Source organism: Sapajus apella, unplaced genomic scaffold (genome assembly GCF_009761245.1).
Source record: "Sapajus apella isolate SASKATOON/1434 unplaced genomic scaffold, GSC_monkey_1.0 scaffold70, whole genome shotgun sequence".
Lineage (NCBI taxonomy): Eukaryota > Metazoa > Chordata > Mammalia > Primates > Cebidae > Sapajus > Sapajus apella.
Window position 1 is genome coordinate 4564903 of NW_022437010.1, and position 13127 is coordinate 4578029.

The following is a 13127-nucleotide window of genomic DNA, read 5'->3' on the forward strand; positions in this document are numbered from 1 at the left end:
GATTTAAACAAAGAACAACTGAGTTCCTAATTATGGCTCAGCCCACTGGCCCACAGTGACCTCTGGTCTCTGTACCTGGAAGCCCAGCCCTGTTGGAGGAAGTGATGCGCCTGCCCTCCAGATGTTGTGCCGCTGCCTCCGCCCCCAGCGGCCAGGTGGAATCCAGCTCTCTGCGTTCCCAGCACCTCACACCTGCCTAGCACAGTCTGCCTTGCAGAGCAGGTGTGAGCCATGAGTCGCTCAGTCTGGCGAGGGGAGTCAGAGGACGCAAATCTGCTTGGGGGATTCAGGAGTGATGGACGGGCCCCAAGTGTGAGATTTCCAGGCTAATTAAAAAGTTTCCATTCTGTGAAACTTTGAATTCAATTAGTTTGCATAGGGGGCATCTAAAACAGAAATGCCAGGGAGGCAGAAATGCCAAACAAAAGTGGAAAAATCCCTTCTGAGCGAGCAACCACCCCTCCTGCGCAGCTGCACTGCGGCGGTGCTTTTCCTGGATGCCGTGCTCTGCTTCGGACTGCAGTGCTGTCTTCTGTGAACTATATTTCTCAGGAGCCCTTGCTCCTGGCTTCTGGCTGGCCTCAGGGAGTCAGTGAGGATAAACTGAAGGGTTGGCCGGGCCTGGCGGCTCACATCTATAATCCCAGCACTTTGGGAGGCCCACGCGGGCAGATCATGAGGCCAGGAGTTCGAGACCAGCCTGGCTAATAGGGTGAAACCCTGTCTCTACTAAAAATGCACAAATTAACTGGGTGTGGTGGTGGGCACCTGTAATCCCAGCTACTCAGGAGGCTGAGGCAGGAAAATTGCTTGAACCCGGGAGGAGGAGGTTGCAGTGAGCCGAGATTGCGCCACTGCACTCCAGCCTGGGTGACAGAGCAAGACTCTGTTTCCAAAACAAACAAACAAAAAACCCACCAAAAAACAAACAAGAAAACTGAAGGGCTAGGGGAGGGGAGATGACAGGGCATTTCTCTGTCTCTCTGCAGCCTGGTCAGGGTCCCTAACACTGGTCCTCCGCGGCTGGGTGACCCTTCCTTCCATCCTTCCAATTCCTACCAGACGGTGCAGGATTCAGGTGCAGATAACATTCCCTTTCCAAGCTCAGAGTGGGTAGAAACTTCTAAACCTCTTCCTGTTGCTTCTTTCTGGGTTGCTTCCCTACCCCTCTTGGACCTTTCAGCTCCTCCAACATCTTTGCAACCAGTTCCCCACGTCATATCCCTTCTGTTGAAGACCCAGGCTGGGCACTGTTTTCCCAACTGATCTGTGGTTGGAATCTCTGAGGGCACCTCTGTGGTACACACGAGGAGCCTGAAACCTGGAGAAGCCCTGGATGTGCCTGGGTGAATTGCATTAGCGGTGGGGCAGGACCCAGGTCTCCCAGGACAACTGAAAGACTCCTGTGGTTCTGCTTCCTTGTCAGGTGGGGGGCACCTTTTAGTTTAATCTTAAAAAATTTATAAATAGGGTAAAAAATTCACAACACATAAGAGGGTGCACAATAAAACCTCAATTTTCTTCTCTCTGAACCCCCGTTTTCCAGAATTGCAGATAAAAGAGTACAGGCTTGTAATATTTAGGACTTGTCAGGCCCTGGACTGGGAGTTTTTCTCATTTTATTTGTTACTTACAGTAACCTCATGAGATAGAAATGTTACAGGTGGGGAAACTGAGGCCCAGAGGCAGAAAGCAATTTGCCCATGTATGTGCCTAAGCTAGGATTTGAAACCAGGTCTGCCTGAGTCCCAAGCCTAGGCTGTTCCTGGTATATCCCAGGAGATCACATGCTGTTGTCCATTGTAGTTATGAACAGTGCCCTTCACTCTCAGCCTGGTCTCAGAATATGGGTCACATGATCACACTGACCATCCATGCTATACCTTGGTGATACACAAGCCTTGGTGATGCAGCTTCCCTGATAGTTGAGGCTTGGCCCTAGATTCCCATAGGCATCATTGGGTTTAAGGACAGCCTTCACACTTTGGTAGATAGTTCATCCTGGCTTATTACCAGCGGTGTGGACAGACAGCCACATAAACTCTTCCTCTTCCAGGGAGCCTTCCCCGACTTCCACAACTCCCAGGATCTCCTGGTCCATGCTGCACTGCTTAGCTTATGGGATTATTTGTTCTAATTTATTTTCTCTTTTAAAAATTGTGGCAAAGTGCATGTAACGTAAATCTTACTGGCTGGGTGTGGTGGTTCACACCTGTAATCCCAGCACTTTGGGAGGCCAAGGCGGGCAGATCACCTGCACTCAGGAGTTCGAGACCAGCCTGGCCAATATAGCAAAAACCTGTTTCTACTAAAAATAGAAAAATTAGCCGGGTGTGGTGGCAGGTGCCTCTAAACCCAGCTACTCGGGAGGCTGAGGCAGGAGAATCGGTTGAACCCGGGAGGTGGAGATTGTAGTGAGCTGAGATTGCTCCGCTGCACTCCAGCCTGAGTGAGACTCCGACTCAAAAATAAGATAAAATGAAGCCCACTTACTGTCTTAACCATTTTTAAGTGTACAGTGCAGCAGTTTGTTTTTTAGAGACAGAGTCTTACTGCTGGAAGTACAGTGGCACGCTCATAGCTCACTGCAGCCTTGACCTCCTGCGCTTAAGCGATCCTCCCACGTCAGCCTCCCGAGTGGCTGCGACGGCAGCCGTGAGTGCCAGCGGTGTTTCCTTCCAGCCCCTGGTGACCACCCGTCTACTTTGTTTCTGTGACTTTGATGACTCTAGGTATCTCCTGTAAGCAGAATCATTCAGTATCTGTCCTTTTGCATCTGGCTTATCTTAGTGTAATGTTCTCAAGGTCCATTCATGTTGTAGAACGTATCTAAATTTTCTTCCTTTTAAGGTGTTTTTCTTAATGACGTTTCATGTTAATGCTCTAAAGGCGAGTACATCCTTGTGGCTTTTGGACTCTCACACAGTATGGCAGTATATTTGACTGCTTAGTCAGTATTAACGAGTGGATGATGCAGATTTGACATTTTTTAGGACTTATAGCTGCCTGAGGAGTGAGGCAAGAGGCTTACAATTTGAGAGCGGCCCCCAGTCAGTCTGTGACCTGGGCTTTTGTGGTATCAATGCTTTCAACTACATTTGTACTTAAGTTTATGGCATATATTAGTTGGCTTTTTACACTTAATTAAAAACCAGAGGTTATATAGCGGTGCCTCATCAGTTTAGCAGCAATGCGTCAATCAGAGATGCATGTGTGTGTAAGTGTGAGTGTGTGTTTGTGCGAATCACTTTGCAGTGACAAGCTAGATGCAGGTCATGGAATTTCTCTTCCCATTTACTCTGCTTTAATAGAAGCATTGGTTTAGAGAGACTATGGATATGCTAATTCTAAATTAAAGACCCTACCTGGGCTTCTAGAACTGGTTCTAGAAGGAAAGAAGAAAATGCCTTGAGTTCCTTTTCCCTTCCTTTTATATAAAAAGTGTTTCCTTCCAAGAAGAACAGGAAAGAAGCTGCCGCATTTGGGTGCGTGAGCTCTTTTCTCGTTCAAGGCCAAGGGAGTCTCCAAAGCCACGGCTGATAGTGGCCGGCTCTCCTGCATGTGGCTGCTGTCCCGTGGGCTTTTCCTTTCCTGTTTTACATTGTAGAAATGGGGGACAAAGAGACCGAATGACAGGCACATGGCCACAAAGCTGATTCGAATGGGGCGAACTGGCTCTGTGGATGAGGTTTACTTAGGGCGTGGTAAGGGGTTATGTCTTGCAGGTATCAGGGTGTGTGAGGCTCCAGTTACGTCTGCATATAACAGGCTGGAGTTTGCTGCAAACTGTGTGCCGGAGCCAGGCCTGCCCCCGGCCCCTCCCATCTTCAGATAGCAGCCTGGGGCTGGCCTTGGCCTGCTTTCCTGTCTTGCTGAAGGAGCCCCACGAGGTGGCCCAGCATCCTCATCTGTGGGGTCTCAGGCCTTGCGTACTTCATGCCCTAGGAGTGCATCTTGATGCTGGACTTCGCTTTGAGGTTAGCCTGGAGTTAGTTCTAGCTAGGCCTGGTGACCCTGAAGCTGTCCCCATCAACACTGCTCTAGCTGCTCAAAGGCCCATGGCTATAGTCAACACCAGGAACACAGCCCATTCCAGAGGCGCCCCTGTGTCAATGGGAAGCACATGGCCTGGAGTGGAGGAGGGGAAGATGGGGGTGGCTGTCCCTGTTCATCATCCGGGGACAGTTCTCTTCCTGTCCCCTGAGCTCTCGTGTGTTACTGAAAGCCAAAAGGAAGCACATAGAGTTCAAACAAATAAACAAAGAACAAACACTGGGATAGGGCACTGTCACCTCTAGGATGCCACGTTCTAAAATGCGCACAGGCCCCGGAGTGGTGTGACATGATAAGTCTGCCAAAGGAGCTCTTGATGGAAACACATTCGAGGTCTTATCAGTCAATCCCAAACAGTGTAGACACAGACACAGATGGGCGTGGCATTTAAGCCAGAAGTGTTCCAGGTATTGTGTGTGTGGTGGGGGTAATGTGTAAGTTCTGTTTCCTGAGATGTTGAGAAGGCCTGCCTGCCTGGATTGGCGTCTGGGCTGCAGCCTCGGAGCAGGGCTGCTGGTGCAGGAAGCATCTGGCCGTCCCTCCTGGAGCCAGTGTGCACATGAAGTTGCCCCGGGCCTGCTCGCTGGCCAGCCTGGAGCGTAGAGGGGGAGGAAGCAGCAGAGGGCACGGGTGGGTGAGGCCACCAAGGGTTTGTAATAGGTCTCAACCTGTCGCCTTCAAGGCGGGGCCTCCCATAAAAGGCCTCTTCAGCCAGAATCTGGGTTCCTTTTGAGCCTTGTACAGCACAAAATGAATCCAAGACAAGCAGACAGTCTGGTTTGACTCCTTCAGTTGATATATTCTAAACGCTCTAGTGCACATTTACATTTTGAATCGCACGCTGACTTACTGTTTGTGTGGGGAGCTGACCCAAGGGTCACGGGGCTGGGGGAGGCTCCTGGCCAGGTGTGGCGAGGGGTCCGCCCACACAGAGGCAGCCCTCTGCCCAGGAGCCCGCGGGTCTCCGGAGCCTCCTTGCACAATGCTTCCTACGTGCGTTTGTATCACAGCCTCAGCAACTGTCACGTCAGCATGTGACCTTTACAACTGTTGACAAGGAGCCACTTCTGGACACTGTGCTCAGGAGAAGCAGTCCCTCTTCCGGCCACTCTCCTGCCTGCTCGCCCCACACGCTGAGGCCCACGGCTGGCCCCTGGGCATTTTATTTCATTTAATTTTTAAATTTTATTCTGTTTTATTCATTTAACTTAATGTTATTTTAAAGATGGGGTCTCACTCGGTTGCCCAGGCTGGTCATGAACTCCTGGGCTCCAGTGATCCTCCTGCCTCAGGCTCCCAACGTGCTGGGATGACAAGTGTGAGCCACCATGCCTGGCCTATTTATTTTAGAGTTTATTATTATTATTATTATTTTTTGAGATTGAGTCCCGTTCTGTTGCCCAAGCTGGAATGCAGTGGCATCATTTCAGCTCACTGCAACCTCTGCTTCCCGGATTCAAGCAATTCTCCTGCCTCAGCTTCCCGAGTAGCTGGGACTACAGGTGAATGCCACCACACCCAGCTATTTTTTTTTTTTTTTTGTATTTTTAGTAGAGATGGAGTTTCATCATGTTGGCCAGGCTGGTCTTGAACTCCCGAAGTCAAATGATCTGCCTGCATTGGCCTCCCAAAGTGCTGGGATTATAGGCGTGAGGCACCACGTCTGGCCAATTTTATTATTGTTTTAACCTCAGTGCCTGATGCACACTGCTAGAGAATTTGGCATTCCTCCCTCCCTGTGAGGACATGAGATCGGCCCCTGTGTCCTGGCCTCACTGCTCTCACCTCCAGGCATCATTTGGCAACTGCACCCACTCATACCCTGAGATTTTCTGATTCTCAGCAGGGCTTCAGGAGCCTCCTGCTCCCAGCTTTATCTGACCCGGGGAGGAGTCAGGTGAAAGGAAAAGGCACAGGGTGCCTTGCGGAAGACCTGGCAGAGGAGGGTAGAGGAGGGAGACATTTCTGGGCAGGAAAACACTAACAGTGCCGCTCAGCGGCCCTCAGGCCTAGAGGGGCGTCATCCCTGTAATTCAAGGCAGGTCCTAGAACCGCCTGGGCAGAAGGGCCCCAGGGGGATCCTTTTCTCTCCCTCATTGCAATTTAGGCCATTCTTCCCTGGAACACAGGAGTCAGAGTTGGCCAGGTAAGGGGCAGAGAGAAAGGCAATTCCAGGAAGAGGAAGCGCCCATACACACCCCTGCACCTGGGGGAAAGGTGGATGCCATGGAAGCCTGGTGCCCTTGGAGGCTGCACATGGCTGGATGCGGCACGGTGGTAAGCAGAACTGGGAAGCGGGGGGTCAAGGGAAAAGAAAATTGAGATTTTATTGTGTACCCTCTTATGCATTGTGAAAATTTCATTGCATATATAGGAGAATTTTTTTTTTAACATTAAACTAAAAAAGTTGCACAACTTTTCACTAATTTCTTGGAAATAGGAAGATACAGAGATTCTCTGAGTGACTCATGGTCAGCCTCTACTCATGGGCATGGGTGCTGATTGTTTCAGCCCCTGATGCCTCCTTGACCGCTGTCCAAAGCCAATTAATCACCAAGTTCTACTAGTTGTAGCTCTTAAACATTCTTCTAATACATTTATTTCTCTCTATTACTCCTTAATTCAGGAGTCAGTAAGCTATGGCTCTCAGGCCTGGTCTGCCTGCTGACTGGATTGTAAATAAAGTTTTATTGGAACAGGGCCATGTTCATTCATTCGTATACCATGCATAGCTCATTTCTTTTTTGAGATGGGGTCTCCCTCTGTCATCCGGGCTGCAATGCAGTGGTGGGATCTCAGCTCACTGATGCTTCAATATCCTGGTCTCAAGCGATCCTCCCACCTCAGCTTCCTGAGTAGGTGGGACTACAGCACACATCACCATGCCCAGCTAATTTTTTTTATTTTTTGTAGAGATGGTGTCTCACTGTGTTTCCAAGGTTGGTCTCAAACTCCTGGGTTCAAGTGATCCACCTGCGTCAGCCTCCCAAAGTGTTGGGATTACAGGTGTGAGACACCGTGCCCAGCCCATGGCTGATTTCTTTATTGTTTTCTTTTCTTTTTGGGACAGGGTCTCACCCTGTTGCCCAGGCTGGAGTGTAGTGGTGCAACCACAGCTCACTGCAGCTTCAGACTCCTGGGATCAAGCCATCCTCCCGCCTCAGCCTCCTGAGTAGCTGGGACCACAGGCATGTACTACCACACCTAGCTAGTTTTTAATTTTTTTTTTTTTTTTGAGTTGGAGTGTCACTCTGTCAACCAGGCTGGAGTGCAGTGGCATGATCTCAGCTCACTGCAATCTCTGCTTTACGGGTTCAAGCAATTGCCTCAGCTGCCTGAGTAGCTGGGATTACAGGCGTGCGCCACCATGCCTAACTTTTGTATTTTTAGTAGAGATGGGATTTCACCATGTTGGTCAGGATGGTCTCAAACTCCTGATCTTGTGATCTGCCTGCCTCAGCCTCCCAAAGTGCTGGGATAGTTTTAATTTTTTTGTAGAGATGGGGGTCTCGCTCTGTTGCCCAGGCTACTCTTGAACTCCTGAGCTCAAGTGATCCTCCCACTTCAGCCTCCCAAACTGTTGGGATTACAGGCCTGCTCCACTGCTCCGGCCCATGCTTTCTTGCTAAAAAGACAGAGTTGAGTATGCCCCAGATATTTACTATCTGGCCCTTTAGAGAAAATATTTGCCGACTCCTGCCCTAATTCATCCATTAACCTCTTTCGGTGGAGTGAGCAAAGCATCTTCCTAACTGACGTCTGTGTCTCCAGTCTTGTTTTCCTCCCATCCATTTTCCTCACTCTGGCCTTTGTAAAGGGGAGATCTGGTTATGGCACTCGGCCACTTGCTCCGCTGGCTCCTTGTGCTTTCTGGATGGATTCCAAACACCTTCTCATGGTCTGCAGGATTCTTCCACTCAGCCCCAGCCCTCCTTTCGCCACTGCCATGGCTGCATGTGGCTTTCAAGCACCTAGTTCCCATGGCACCTGGGTATCCCTGCAGTTGTGGGCACTGGTGTGTGCTGCTTCCTCTTCCTGGAATTATCTTCCTCTGCTCCTTACCTGGCCGACTCTGACTCACCCTACAGTTCTCAGGAAAGCCTCTTGACTTTCCAAGTCTGGGCCAGGAGGCTTTTCTGTGTGCTTCCATGGTGCTGAATTCTTCTTCCATTACAAGACAGATCGGGTTATACTGAAAATTTCATTTCCTTCCTTCCTTCTTTCCTTCCTCATTTCCCCCTCTTCTGTATACTGCATTAGTCACTGATCCTTTTTTTTTTTTTTTAATTTATAATTTTTTTTTTCAAAGATGGGATTTCACCATGATGGCCAGGCTGGTCTTGAACTCCTGACCTCAGGTGATCCACTCACTTCGGCCTCCCAAAGTGCTAGGATTACAGGCATGAGCCACAGCACCTGGCCTAGTCACGAATCTAATTGCTCTAAGTACAAAACACAAAACCAAACCAAAATAATCCAAAGCTCCCTGCTGCTCTCAGACGCTTGCATGGCTGGTGGGCAGAGACAGAAATTAAGCAAGATTAGGAAGTAGGATAGAGAATATTAGAGAGGAAGATGTCTTGAGAAGAAGAAATGAATCAGGAAGAGGATATGAAATACTGGGGGTGTTGACATTTTAGATGGGGTGGCTAGACAAGGCCTCCCTGAGAAGGCATCTTTCGGGGAAGGACTTGCGGGATGGGAGGGAGCGAGCCACATACGTAGCTCTATGGGAAGAACATCTAGACAAAGAAAGGGTACGGTACAAAGTCCAGAAGGCAGGAGCACACTCAGCTGGTGTGTTTGAAAATGAGGCCAGTGTGGCTGGAGAGGACGGAAGGAGGAAGAGAGCAGGCGCTATGGAGTGGCCAGGTCCCATGGGGCTGTGGGAAGGACCTTGATCTTTACTCCTTAGGAGCATGGGAGCCATTGTAGAGTATTGAGCAGGGGAGTCTGGGGTTTTTCATAGAGTCCTTCTGTCTGCAGTCTTATTCTCCATTAGACAAACTCCTTGAGGGCAGGCATTGTGTCTTACTGATTTTTATTCTCAGGACATAGCACACCTAGCTTGTAGAAGACCTCAATGTCTGTTTAAGGAATGAACAATTAATGAATGAATAAATGCATGAAGGACTGCTATCTCCCAACTGCCGGATCCTGGCTCCTAAGGGCTCTGGGAATCTTCTGACTGTGGAAGGAAAGCTCTGGTGGAAGATGCTGCCAGCAGCTAAGGCCTTGGGGTTCTTAACTGCTTGCTTGGATGTCGCTATGGCAGCAACACACATCCAAACCAGTTTTCGCTGTTGCCACAGAGCGGCTGCTTAATGAATCAATGTCACCCGTAGGGAGGATTTCAGGGGTGACCCTGCCCTGCGCAATCTTCTGCTGGTTGAAGTCATAGAGTTATTATCAAAATTGCAGATGGAGGTAGGAGGAACAGAGGGCTTGCTGATGGATGGACTCAGATTTACAATTATCTTTATAGGTTCGAGCCAAGAGGCCCCATCAGGCTCCATCGATGGAGAAGGTAAGACAGGGACATGTCAGGCGGCCCCCGGGGGGATTGGTAGCTTTGGTAGGTGTCAAATACCTATGAGCGAAAAGTGTGAAACAACTGTCAAAAGTCTGAGAGCTCTGGAGAAGCCACGATAGATGTAGATGAACAGATGGGTCTTTTTTTTTTTTTTTTTTGAGACGGAGTTTCACTCATGTTGCCCAGGCTGGAGTGCAATGGCGCGATCTTGGCTCACCGCAACCTCCACCTCCTGAGTTCAGGCAATTCTCCTGCCTCAGCCTCCTGAGTAGCTGGGACTACAGGCATGCGCCACCATGCCCAGCTAATTTTTTGTAGTTTTAGTAGAGACGGGGTTTCACCATGTTGACCAGGATGGTCTTGATCTCTTGACCTTGTGATCCACCCGCCTCGGCCTCCCAAAGTGCTGGGATTACAGGCTTGAGCCACCGCGCCCGGCCTCAGATGTGTCTTATCTGAGAGCTGTAAGCCGCTTCTGTGTAAAGCCACTCCCAGGATTTCAGTAGGACACCTCCAGAGAGCTGTGAGCACACTGGGAGGATGACAGGGATGGGTATTTGAGAGCACAGTGGGTGATCAACTTGGAGAAGAGGAGTCTCCGGGTGGGAATTGATAACTGTCTCCAGATATTGTTAGTTCTGAATTATGAGGTCTGAGAGAACTTAGATTTGAGAGTTAATGTGAATGGCCCTTAGGACCATTTGGATGTCAGCTCAGCTGATGGAAGCATTGTCCAGACATCAGATGGGTTGCTTCAAGCCTCTCTCTTTTTTTAGTAGGGAGGGGAGGACAATCGGCAGGGAGGGATGCTGTAGAATTGACTTAAGCATCAGATAAACACTTTTACTAGAGTCCTTCAAAATGCCTTTTCACAGTGGGGCTCCGTGAATGCATATCCTCAATTACTGTGTGGCAGACTCTTCTAGTGACTCCTTAATATCCATTCTTCCCTGCTTCCTCGGTAATGCTAACCCACATTTTTAGCATGCCTTCCAAGGGCAAAAGCTTCTTCTCCCAGTCTCCCATGGAATTAGACATGGTCAAGGGGAAAGCCGTGGCTAATGGACGAAAAGTAGAAGTATCATGTTTAACTTCTGGGAAGTAATATTAAAGAGAGGGGGTGTGCCCTTATTTCTCCTTCCCACTTGATGCAGGCTAGAATGTGGATGTGGTAGCTGGAGCTCAGTAGCCATTTTGGGCCAGGAGGTAGAAGCTCTGTGTTGATAAGAAGCCTGGGTTCTTGATGATCTTGGCCAGTATTGCAACCCTGGACTACTGACCTTTATTATGAAAGCTATATAAACTTGCATTTCTCTCTCTCTCTCTCTCTCTTTTTTTTTTGAGATGAAGTCTCACTATGTTGCCAGGCTGGAGTGCAGTGGTGCTATCTCGGCTCACTGCAACCTCTGCCTCCCAGGTTCAAGCGATTCTCCTGCCTCAGGCTCCCGAGTAGCTGAGATTACAGGGGCATGCCACCACACCCAGCTAATTTTTGTATTTTTAGTAGAGATGGGTTTCACCATGTTGACCAGGATGGTCTCGAACTCATGACTTCAAGTGATCCACCCACCTCAGCCTCCCAAAGTGCTGGGATTACAGGCGTGAGCCACCACGCCCCCTGGCCAACCAATTACACTTTTGTTTCCTCATACTCTGCCTCTCCAAAACTATGGAGATGTACCAAATATGTTTTCCCTTATTTCATTGTTTATTTGATGACTTCCGTTAATGTCCCAGAACACAAAAAGAAACCGAGTAGTGAAAATGCAGTTTATGCACAAGCAGCCAAGGTATTTTCTTAAGACAGTCTGCTGTAAGGCAGGGGGCTGAGGAATGACCTGTGTCTAGAAGAGTGGGCCTTTGGGGTTTGCTGTGTGGTGTGAGTAACTTCCCTGTTCTTAGATTGTATGGCAATACAAACTTCCTAGCAATAAGCGATAATCAGTCCTTGAGAGTGCACTTCTCTGTTTAGAGGTTGTTGTTCTCAGTTTCTTTTTTTCTTTTTTTTTTTTTTTTTTTTTGAGACGGAGTTTCGCTCTTGTTACCCAGGCTGGAGTGCAATGGCGCGATCTCGGCTCACCGCAACCTCCGCCTCCTGGGTTCAGGCAATTCTCCTGCCTCAGCCTCCTAAGTAGCTGGGATTACAGGCACGCACCACCACACTCAGCTAATTTTTTGTATTTTTTTTAGTAGAGACGGGGTTTCACCATGTTGACCAGGATGGTCTCAATCTCTTGACCTCGTGATCCACCCGCCTCGGCCTCCCAAAGTGCTGGGATTACAGGCATGAGCCACCGCGCCCGGCCCGTTCTCAGTTTCTTAAGAAGCCTATGTTTGAATGCCCTCTGTTCATTTGTTTATTATTGAGTTATTCATGGGAATACAAAGTTGGATAAGGAGGGGTCCAGACTCTTAGATGCTCACAGTTGAGTAAAGAAGGCAGATGCAGCTGCACTTCCTGTGCCTCTCTGGACATGCCTCTTCTCATGTTTGGCTCTCTGAGCCATGGGTGTCAGTGGGTGATTAAGAGTTTGCCAGCAAGGAAAGGTGGGGTGGCGCTTCTGGGAACTGATCCTGCAGAGGCGTCTGCACACGTATGGAAGGATGTAAGTGAGCAGTTATTCATGGCAGCATCGCTTGTAGTAGCAGAAGCCTGGAAGCACCCCAAGTGTTGTCTTTAGAGAACCGGGTAATCCGTGAACATCCCCACGTGAACACTCTACAGCAGGGCAAAGGAGCAGGGCTGCTGTCTGGGCACAGACCCGGCAAGCTTTCCAGAAAATACCATTAAGAGACAAATGCAGAAAACATTCGGTGTATATATAGTTGGTTATATTTTGTGTAAGGAAATAGCATCTGTATCCATATTTGCTTGTATTTGCAGAAAGACTGGAAAAATATCAGCGACATTAGAGAATATAGTAAGATAAAGGGTAACTCTACGTGGAATAAGGTTTTTTTTTTTTTTTTTTTAAATGGAGTCTCACTCTGTCACCTGGGGTGGAGTGCAGTGGCATGATCTCAGCTCACTGCAACCTCCGCCTCCTGGGCTCAAGTGATTCCTCTGCCTCAGCCTCCTGCTTTGCTGGGATTACAGGCACACACTACCACGCCCGGCTCATTATTTTGCAGTTTTAGTAGAGCTGGGGTTTCACCATGTTGGTCAGGCTGGTCTCCTGATCTCAAATGGTCTGCCTGCCTCAGAATAAGGTTTTAATGTTATAATTTAATAACTGTCTTATTCAACAACATATCAAATCTGGAAGCAATCACATGAATCTTTAATCTGGGGCCTTAGCTAATGTATCCTGAAAATTTTAGAAGTTGTGACAAAATTCATTATGGTAAAAATGACCAGTATCAGTAAATATCAGACTTTATTTGAATGCACAGCTGCAAAGAATTCCTTCTATTTAAAAAAACTGACGAAAGAATCTTTTTTTAGCATTCAGTAATTCTTATAAATGTTTTCCTTAATTTGCTATCATAGAACAAACCCTAGTGAGTGATAATTTTTCTTTCTTCCTCCCTTCCTCTGTCT